Genomic DNA, 8,159 nt, shown 5'->3' on the forward strand with positions numbered 1-8,159 from the left:
ATTAGGAGCATCGAATTCACCAATCCTAAGGGAAAATCATCCATAAAATGCGTTAAGCATGGGGTAAAAATATGTATAAATTACGGTTTATCAAATACCCCTACACTTAAGCATTTGCTTGTCCTCAAGCAAAATTCTCAACTCATAATCAGAATAAATTCTTCTCAATTTATAATTTATATCGATAATATCTCAAAATAATCCATAGGTAATCATACATTGAGAATTCAACTAAAAGAATATCACAGTTTCAATCATTCTAAGTTGAGCATTTTATTCTGGAAACATAGGTGTCTCCCATCGTCTAGTAATTACCTTGTATTCAAAATGTCACAAAGTTTTACATCCTCACTAAAGATTCACTCAAATCACTTGAGATGTTTAAGGAAAATAAATGAAGCACTCAATAGTCAATAATGAAAAGTCATTACCATAGGCTTGTATGAAAATCAAATCTCCACCACTATAATTTGAGATGATACATCAATCAAAAGGTCTTTAGAGGGTTGTAATGAGGCTTGGTTAGGGGGTGTGGTTACAAGCTGAAAGAAAAGGTTAGAATTGAGATTGACTTGAAAAATTTGGCGAACTAGAAAAATAGCTAGTCATCAATTGCGTACAACAGAGCTTTTTCTCAGAATATGAAATTTAACTTCTTTAGCTCAGAAGATTACTACTATTAAGATGTACACATTTTTTTAAAGAACAAGTTAAATTACAAAATAGAATAAAACATAGTTAAGCAACTATTTCAATTCAAATCTCGACAAAAATAGGGATCAAATTAATTTAGGGGATTTCAACAATAATGGGTTAAGGGTTAATATTAAGGGTAATACAAGAAATGGTTTGTTAGGCTCAAGGGGGTTTACTAGGGGTTAATCGTGGAGGTAGGCTTTTCATGGCATGAGTGGGTTAATCCTAAGTGCCTTAATCATTTTGACATATCAAATCAAATGGTGTGGTCTTGACATGTATAATCAAGTAAGTTCTAGAATAACAGTTCAATATTGACGCACTCAAAGCAATAATAAAAGTGAGCATGAAAGGATTAATAGATGCTCAAAAGGCTCAAAAATATCGCAAAAATTATGGCTTTTTGATGTTTAAAACTTGTGAATTCCAACTCAAGGTAATACCTAAACTTTGGGGAAACAACCTAAGATTTTAAATTCTTAAAAATCAACTTATAATGCTTGATTCTCTAATGTCTTAAAGTTTAAACAATCAATGCATAAATGCCTATGTTTTAATTCAAGATATATCAATCAAAATCATAAATCAATCAAAATTTATCCTAAATATGAATATCCCCCCACACTTAAGATGTACATTGCCCTCAATGTACAAAGATAGATATAAGAATATAGAAAGAAGATAGGGAGACAAGTGAAACTTCTTGAGTTAAAATGGATGATATTCCTGGATTAGTGAGAGCGAGTTGATGGAAATAAAGCTGGAAGACAAACATGATTCTAATAGACAAAAGGAGGATTGGGGGAATAATTTGATAATAATCATAAAGATAAGCCGTTTTAAAAACAAAAGAATCTTCAAAAATAAAATAAAATCAATAATCTAATTAATTTTTTTCCCAAGTGGCACGACCGGTTTACACACCCGTGTGGATCGTGTCCCTTCCATGCTTGTCGCGAAGTGAGATATTGTCAAAAGGCCTTCGGGCACGCCCGTGTGTCTAGGCCGTGTGGCTACATAATCATGTTACACGACCGTGTGTGATGTGGTTCGCTTCTCCCACGGTTGTGTAGCTCTGCACACGTCCGTGTTATTTTGACAGTGTTGTCCACGGGTGATAGACACGGACGTGTCGCACGTCCATTTGCATTTGGCAGATTTGACCACGGCTTATCGCATCCCGTGTTGTGAAAGATAACTTTTACCCTATTTTCGCACGACCTTCTCGAACGGCCGTGTTTCTGTCTATGGTGTTCACACGGCCTTAAGCACGGCCGTGTGATCGGCCGTGTGGAGTTGGGAACCTGTGGTTCAAAGACTCTGTTAGTGACCTAGATGTTTGAAAATTTAAATTTAAATAATTTAAAACCGTTGTACCTGGGTTGCCTCCCGAGAAGCACTTGTTTATAGTCTAAGCTTGACTGTTACCTTGTTGGTTTATTCAGGGCAGTTTGTGGAGTTGTAGTTCCTCTCCATCGTCTTTAAAATTCTTCTGATTATAAAGTTTGAGACGATGTCCATTACTTTGAAAGTACCATGTGATGGGTGACTTACCTCTATTGTGCCATATGGAAGAACAGATTGAATTACTACTCACTCTTAAAGAAAACAAATTCAGTACCGAGCCGGAAACCTAACTAGGAATCAAACTACCCTTCTCTCTTATTGCACGATTTAAGTTTCCCAAAAAACAATTTGAGTCTTGAGTTGTATAGGAGGACAAGATTTCCAACTTCAAATTGTTTCTGTTGCTTTAAAGAGTGTCATGGCGCCGCTTTGTTACTTCTTTGTATAGGCGAGAGATTTCGTATGCATTGTCTCGCCACTCATCAAGTTCATTCAACTGCATCAACCTGTTTTTTCTGCAAGTTCGAGATCAAGGTTTAGAAATTTAATAGCCCAAAAAGCTTTATGCTCTAGTTCGAATGGTAGATGACAACTTTTTCCATAAACAAGTTTGTAAGGTGATGTCCCTATGGTGGTCTTAAAAGCAGTTCTGTAAGCCCATAAGGTATCATCTACTTTCATTAGCCAATCTTTTCTGTTTGATTCTACTATTTTTTCAAGGATCCGTTTGATTTCTTGGTTTGCCACTTCAACTTGTCCATTAGTTTGAGGATGGTATGGGGTGGTTGTTCTATGATGAACTTCGTATTTCTTAAGAGTTTTTTCAAATTGGGTATTACAAAAATGAGTGCCCCTGTCACTGATAATTACTCTAGGTGTTTCGAATCTCGAGAAGAGTTTCTTAAGGAAATGTACTACCACTCTAGCATCATTAGTAGGTAGAGCTTAGGCTTCCGCCCATTTGGACATATAATCAACTGCTACTAAGATATATTTATTCCCAAATGAACTGGGGAATGGGCCCATGAAATCAATACCCCAAACTCAAATATTTCACATGAAAGCATATAGTTTTGAGGCATTTTATCACGTTTAGATATGTTACCTGTCCGTTGGCATTTGTCACATGAAATAACGTACCTATTAGCATATTTGAATAACGAGGGCCAGTAAAAACCTGATTCAAGTATTTTTATGTACGGTCGTAGTTCCACTACAGTGTCCTCCAGTTGGCCCTGAGTGGCAATGTTCTAGTATTTTGATGTTTCGGATCTTGTAACGCATCTTCTAATGACTTGATCTGCACATCTGCGAAAAAGAAAGGGGTCGTCCCAAAAGTAGTTTTTCACATCATTAAAGAATCGCTTCTTTTGCTGGTGTGTTAACCCTTTTAGGATAATGTTTAGCGGCTAAAAAAATTGTGATGTCTGTAAACCTAGGTACCTTGGAGTCAGATATAGCGAAAAATTCTTCTTCAGGAAATGAATCATTTATTTCAACTTCATCTAGTTCCTTGGTATTGGAGTTCTCAAGCTTGGACAGATGATCAGCTGCGAGATTTTCAGCTCCTTTCTTATCCTGAATTTCCAAGTCAAATTCCTGCAATAGGAGAATCCATCGAATGAGTCAAGGTTTTGCATCAGTTTTAGTTAAAAGGTTGCGAAGGGCGGAATGGTCAGTGTAAACAATGACTTTAGACAATATGAGATGTAATCGAAATTTATCGAATGCAAAAACCATAGCTAGCAATTCTTTTTCTGTAATAGTATAATTCTCTTGTGCAGCTGTCAAAGTTTTGCTAGCATAATATATAGGTTGAAAATGCTTGTCTCTTCGCTTTCCCAATACTGCACCTACTGTAAAGTCACTCGCATCACACATTAATTCAAATGGTAAGTTCCAATCAGGTGCAATTATAATTGGAACATTAATTAATTTATCCTTTAAAGTATTAAATGCTTCTAAGCACTCCTGATTGAAACTAAAAGGTATATCTTTTTCTAGCAATTTAGTCAAAGGCTTAGGTATTTTAGAAAAATCCTTAATAAATCTTCTATAAAAACCAGCATGTCCTAAAAAGCTTCTAATAGCCTTAACCGAACTAGGAGGCGGTAACTTTTCGATTGTTTCCATTTTAGATTTGTCCACCTCAATCCCTTTACTAGAAATTTTATGCCCTAATACAATACCTTCTTGAACCATGAAGTGATATTTCTCCCAGTTAAGCACAAGATTCATTTCCTCACATCTTATTAAAACTCATTTTAAAATTTTAAGGCAGAGATGGAAAAAGTTACTGAATACCGAGAAATCATCCATAAATACTTCTATGATATCTTCTACGAGTTCGTCAAAGATGGCCATCATACAGCGCTGAAAAGTGGCAAGAGCATTACATAATCCAAAAGGCATTCTTCGATAAGCGAACGTACCATATGGGCATGTGAATGTCGTCTTTTCTTGATCTTCAGGAGCTATTGGGATTTGGAAGTAACCAGAGAGTCTGTCTAGAAAGCAGTAGTACATGTGCCCGGATAATCTTTCCAACATTTGGTCAATGAATGGCAAGGGGAAGTGATCTTTTCTTGTGGCATCATTCAGTTTCCTATAGTCAATGCAAACTCTCCATCCTGTGATTGTCCTTGTTGGGATTAATTCATTCTTCTCGTTGGTCAAAATCGTCATGCCTCCTTTCTTAGGGACAACCTGTACTGGACTTACCCAAGAACTGTTAGAAATAGGATAAATAATTCCAGCATCTAGAAGTTTAATTACCTCGGCTTTAACAACTTCCTTTATGTTGGGGTTCAGTCATCTTTGAGCTTGCACACACGGTTTGTATTCATCTTCCATAAAAATTTTGTGGGTGTAAAAAGAAGGGCTAATTCCTTTAATGTCGAAAATTTTCCATATTATGGCCTTTTTGTGTTCTTTTAATACTTGGATTAATTCCTCTTTTTCCTTAGGTTGCAAGTTAGAAGCAATAATAACTGGTAATATAGAATTATTTCCAAGGAATGCATATTCCAAGTGGTTTGGTAATTGTCTAAGTTCCAGTTTGGGAGGCTCTTCAACAGAGGGTTTTTGCTTAAGTTCATCATTTATCTTAATGCCCTCATATTCTACTTGTCTTGAAGAATGCTCATTAGGTTCATCATCTGTCTCCTCTTCTTGAGCTAGATACAGTTCCGTCATGTCTTTTGTTCAATTTCCTGAAAAGAGTCTTGAGTAGTATGATTAATAGAGTCAATAAAATAACATGAGTCATCCTGTTCCTTAGAAAACCTTATAGCATCATAAATTTGAAAGATAATCTCCCCGTCATCCACTCTAAGTACCAATTTACTGCCTCTCACATCGATTACAGCCCTAGCAATGGCTAAAAATGGGTGCCCTAAAATTAAAGGCACTTCCACATCTTCATCCATGTCAAGCACAACAAAGTCAATAGGAAATATGAATTTATCTACTTTCACAAGTACGTCTTCTATAATACCCCTAGGATATTTAGCAGATTTATCGGCTAATTGAATACTCATCCTAGTAGGTTTAGGTTCCCCAAGACCAAGTTGTTTGAACATTTTATATGGCATCAAATTAATGCTAGCGCCTAAATCAACTAGTGCTTTCTCAACATTCAGACTACCAATTAAGCAAAGGATAGTGAAACTTTTTGGATCTTTCAGGTTGGCTGGCAGCTTGTTTTAGAGTGTGGCTGAGCACTCCTCGTTGAGTTCTACTGTAGATAAGTCCTCGAACTTCCTTTTATTTGTTAGAAGCTCCTTCAAAAATTTTGCGTAGGTAGGCATCCGCGAGATGGCTTCAACAAAAGGTAAGTTGATATGTAATTGCTTAAAAAGTTCAAGAAACTTACTGAATTGTGCATCAATGTGGTCTTTTTTCAATTTTGCTGGGTATGGAACTGGTGGTTTATATTCCTTCGGCACTGGGTTGTCACTATTTTTGTGTTTTTCTTCCCCCCTTTCGCTTGTCAAAGCTTCTTGTGTTTGCTTCTTTTCAAATTCCGCTAACACTTTCCCACTCCTTAGTGTAACTGCTTTTACATGCACTTTTGATTTGGTGTTACTAGGTAAACTTCCTAGTGGTCTTTCCGAAATTAGTTTGGATAGTTGGCCTATCTGCGTTTTGAGCCCTTGGATTGATGCTTGTTGATTTTTAAGTGCTGTTTCGGTGTTTTAAAAATGGGTTTCTGACATCGATATAAACTTTGAGAGCATCTCTTCAAGGTTCGGCTTCTTTTCCTGTTGGTAGGGTGGTTGTTGGTAGCCTGGAGGTGGTCTCTAATTTCCTTGGCCTCCCCATGAGAAATTTGGGTGGTTCCTCCAACCTACATTGTAAGTGTTAACTATATGGATTGTTTTGAGATCGAGAATTATTACTCATGTAATTTAACTACTCGTTATCCATGTTGTGGCCATAAGGTTGGTATTCCAAATGGTTTGTTCCACCTCCACTTGCTTTACACTGCATTACTGGGTGAACCTGTGAAGAACTAAGAAAACCATCAATTTTCTTATTCAAGAGTTCTACCTGATTAGAGAGCATGGTGATTGAATCGACTTATAAACACCGGCTGTTTTTGTTGGCTTTGTCCTCATAACTTGCCACCAATAGTTATTCAGTGACATGTCTTCTATAAACTCATAAGCATCTTCAGGTGTTTTATTATTGATGGTTACTCCAGCAGCTGCATCAACCATTTGCCGAGTCGAAGGATTCAGGCCATTATGGAACGTTTGAACCTGAAGGCAAAGCGGTAACCCATGGTGAGGGCACCTTCTCAGTAAGTCCTTGTATCTCTCTTATGCATCGTAAAGAGTTTCTAAGTCCATCTGCACAAACGAAGAGATACCAATATGTAATTTGGCCGTTTTAGCTGGCGGGAAATATTTTAATAGAAATTTTTCGGTCATTTGTTCCCAAGTAGTGATTGACCCTCGTGTTAATGAGTTCAACCACTGTTTAGCTTTGTTTCTCAATGAAAAAAGGAATAACCGAATATGAATAGCATCATCAGAAACACCATTAATTTTAAATGTATCGCATAGTTCCAAGAAGTTTGCTAAGTGAGTGTTGGGATCCTCATCCTGCAAACCATCAAACTGAACAAATTGCTGTATCATTTGAATAGTGTTAGGTTTTAGTTCAAAAGTATTTTTAGCTACAGCAGGTCTAACTATGCTCGATTCAGTTCTTGTTAAAGAAGGTTTAGCATAACCATACATAGTGCGTGGAGCAGGATTTTGATTAACCGCAATTGCAGGAGGTAGATGTTTGTCTTGGTTTTCAGCCATCTCTTCGGTTGGGGGTTGAGTATCCTTCTCTTGCTCGTTCTATGTGTATCTTAAGCTTCGCCTTATTTCTCTTTGATTTCTACGAACTGTGCGATTGATTTCTTCGTCAAAAAGTAGTGGTCTTGACGGGTTTCTTCTAGTCATAAACTATATAAACCTGCCAATAGAAAGAAAAATAAATTAATAAAAAAATTAAATTAAATTGCAAGAAAAATAAATGGCTAAAGTAATAAAAATTGAGCGTTCCTAATATCTTAGTTCCCCGGTAACGGCGCAAAAAACTTGATCGCGTTATTTCGTGATAGGTTTTAAATATTTATAATTAATCGTTCTTGAAATTAACTATTATCACGATGTAGGAAAGTGTACCTATCGAACAGTAGTATAGTTTTAGCAAGACCGGATTGTCGAACCCAAAGGAACTAAAAGTACTAGTAATGACTGTCTTTTTATTATCTAGCCTAAGAATAAAGAGGTTTTGTTTTGACTAACTAATTATCTAAACTAAGAACTTACAGAGAATGGAATTGGGGGATTACTTTTGGAAAACGATTGAATTAAGACAATACCTAAGGAAAAATCCACTTAGACTGTACTTGTTATTCTGGCTCCGAATTGGATGATTTATTCATTTAACTTGTTTCGTGGAGATCCCTAAGTTATGTTATTATTCATATTCAAGACTAATAACGTCTAATCCCTAGATTGAATAATTGAGACTTTTCTCTAATTAACACCCTGGGGTTGCATTAACTTGATCTGTGGATCCCCTTAGTAGGTTTCACCCTAATCCGGCAAAAT

The 8,159-nt window shown here is 36.5% G+C and overlaps 1 non-coding gene across 1 annotated transcript; it reads left to right on the forward strand.

Annotated features, from left to right (window-relative positions):
• The first annotated feature begins 6,822 nt into the window (after window positions 1–6,822).
• LOC128292026 (small nucleolar RNA R71) lies at window positions 6,823–6,928 on the forward strand. The gene has a single exon (XR_008282010.1). It is a non-coding gene; the product is annotated as a small nucleolar RNA R71 (small nucleolar RNA).
• Window positions 6,929–8,159: the final 1,231 nt, after the last annotated feature.

Source organism: Gossypium arboreum, chromosome 4, assembly GCF_025698485.1.
Source record: "Gossypium arboreum isolate Shixiya-1 chromosome 4, ASM2569848v2, whole genome shotgun sequence".
NCBI classification, from domain to species: Eukaryota; Viridiplantae; Streptophyta; class Magnoliopsida; order Malvales; family Malvaceae; genus Gossypium; species Gossypium arboreum.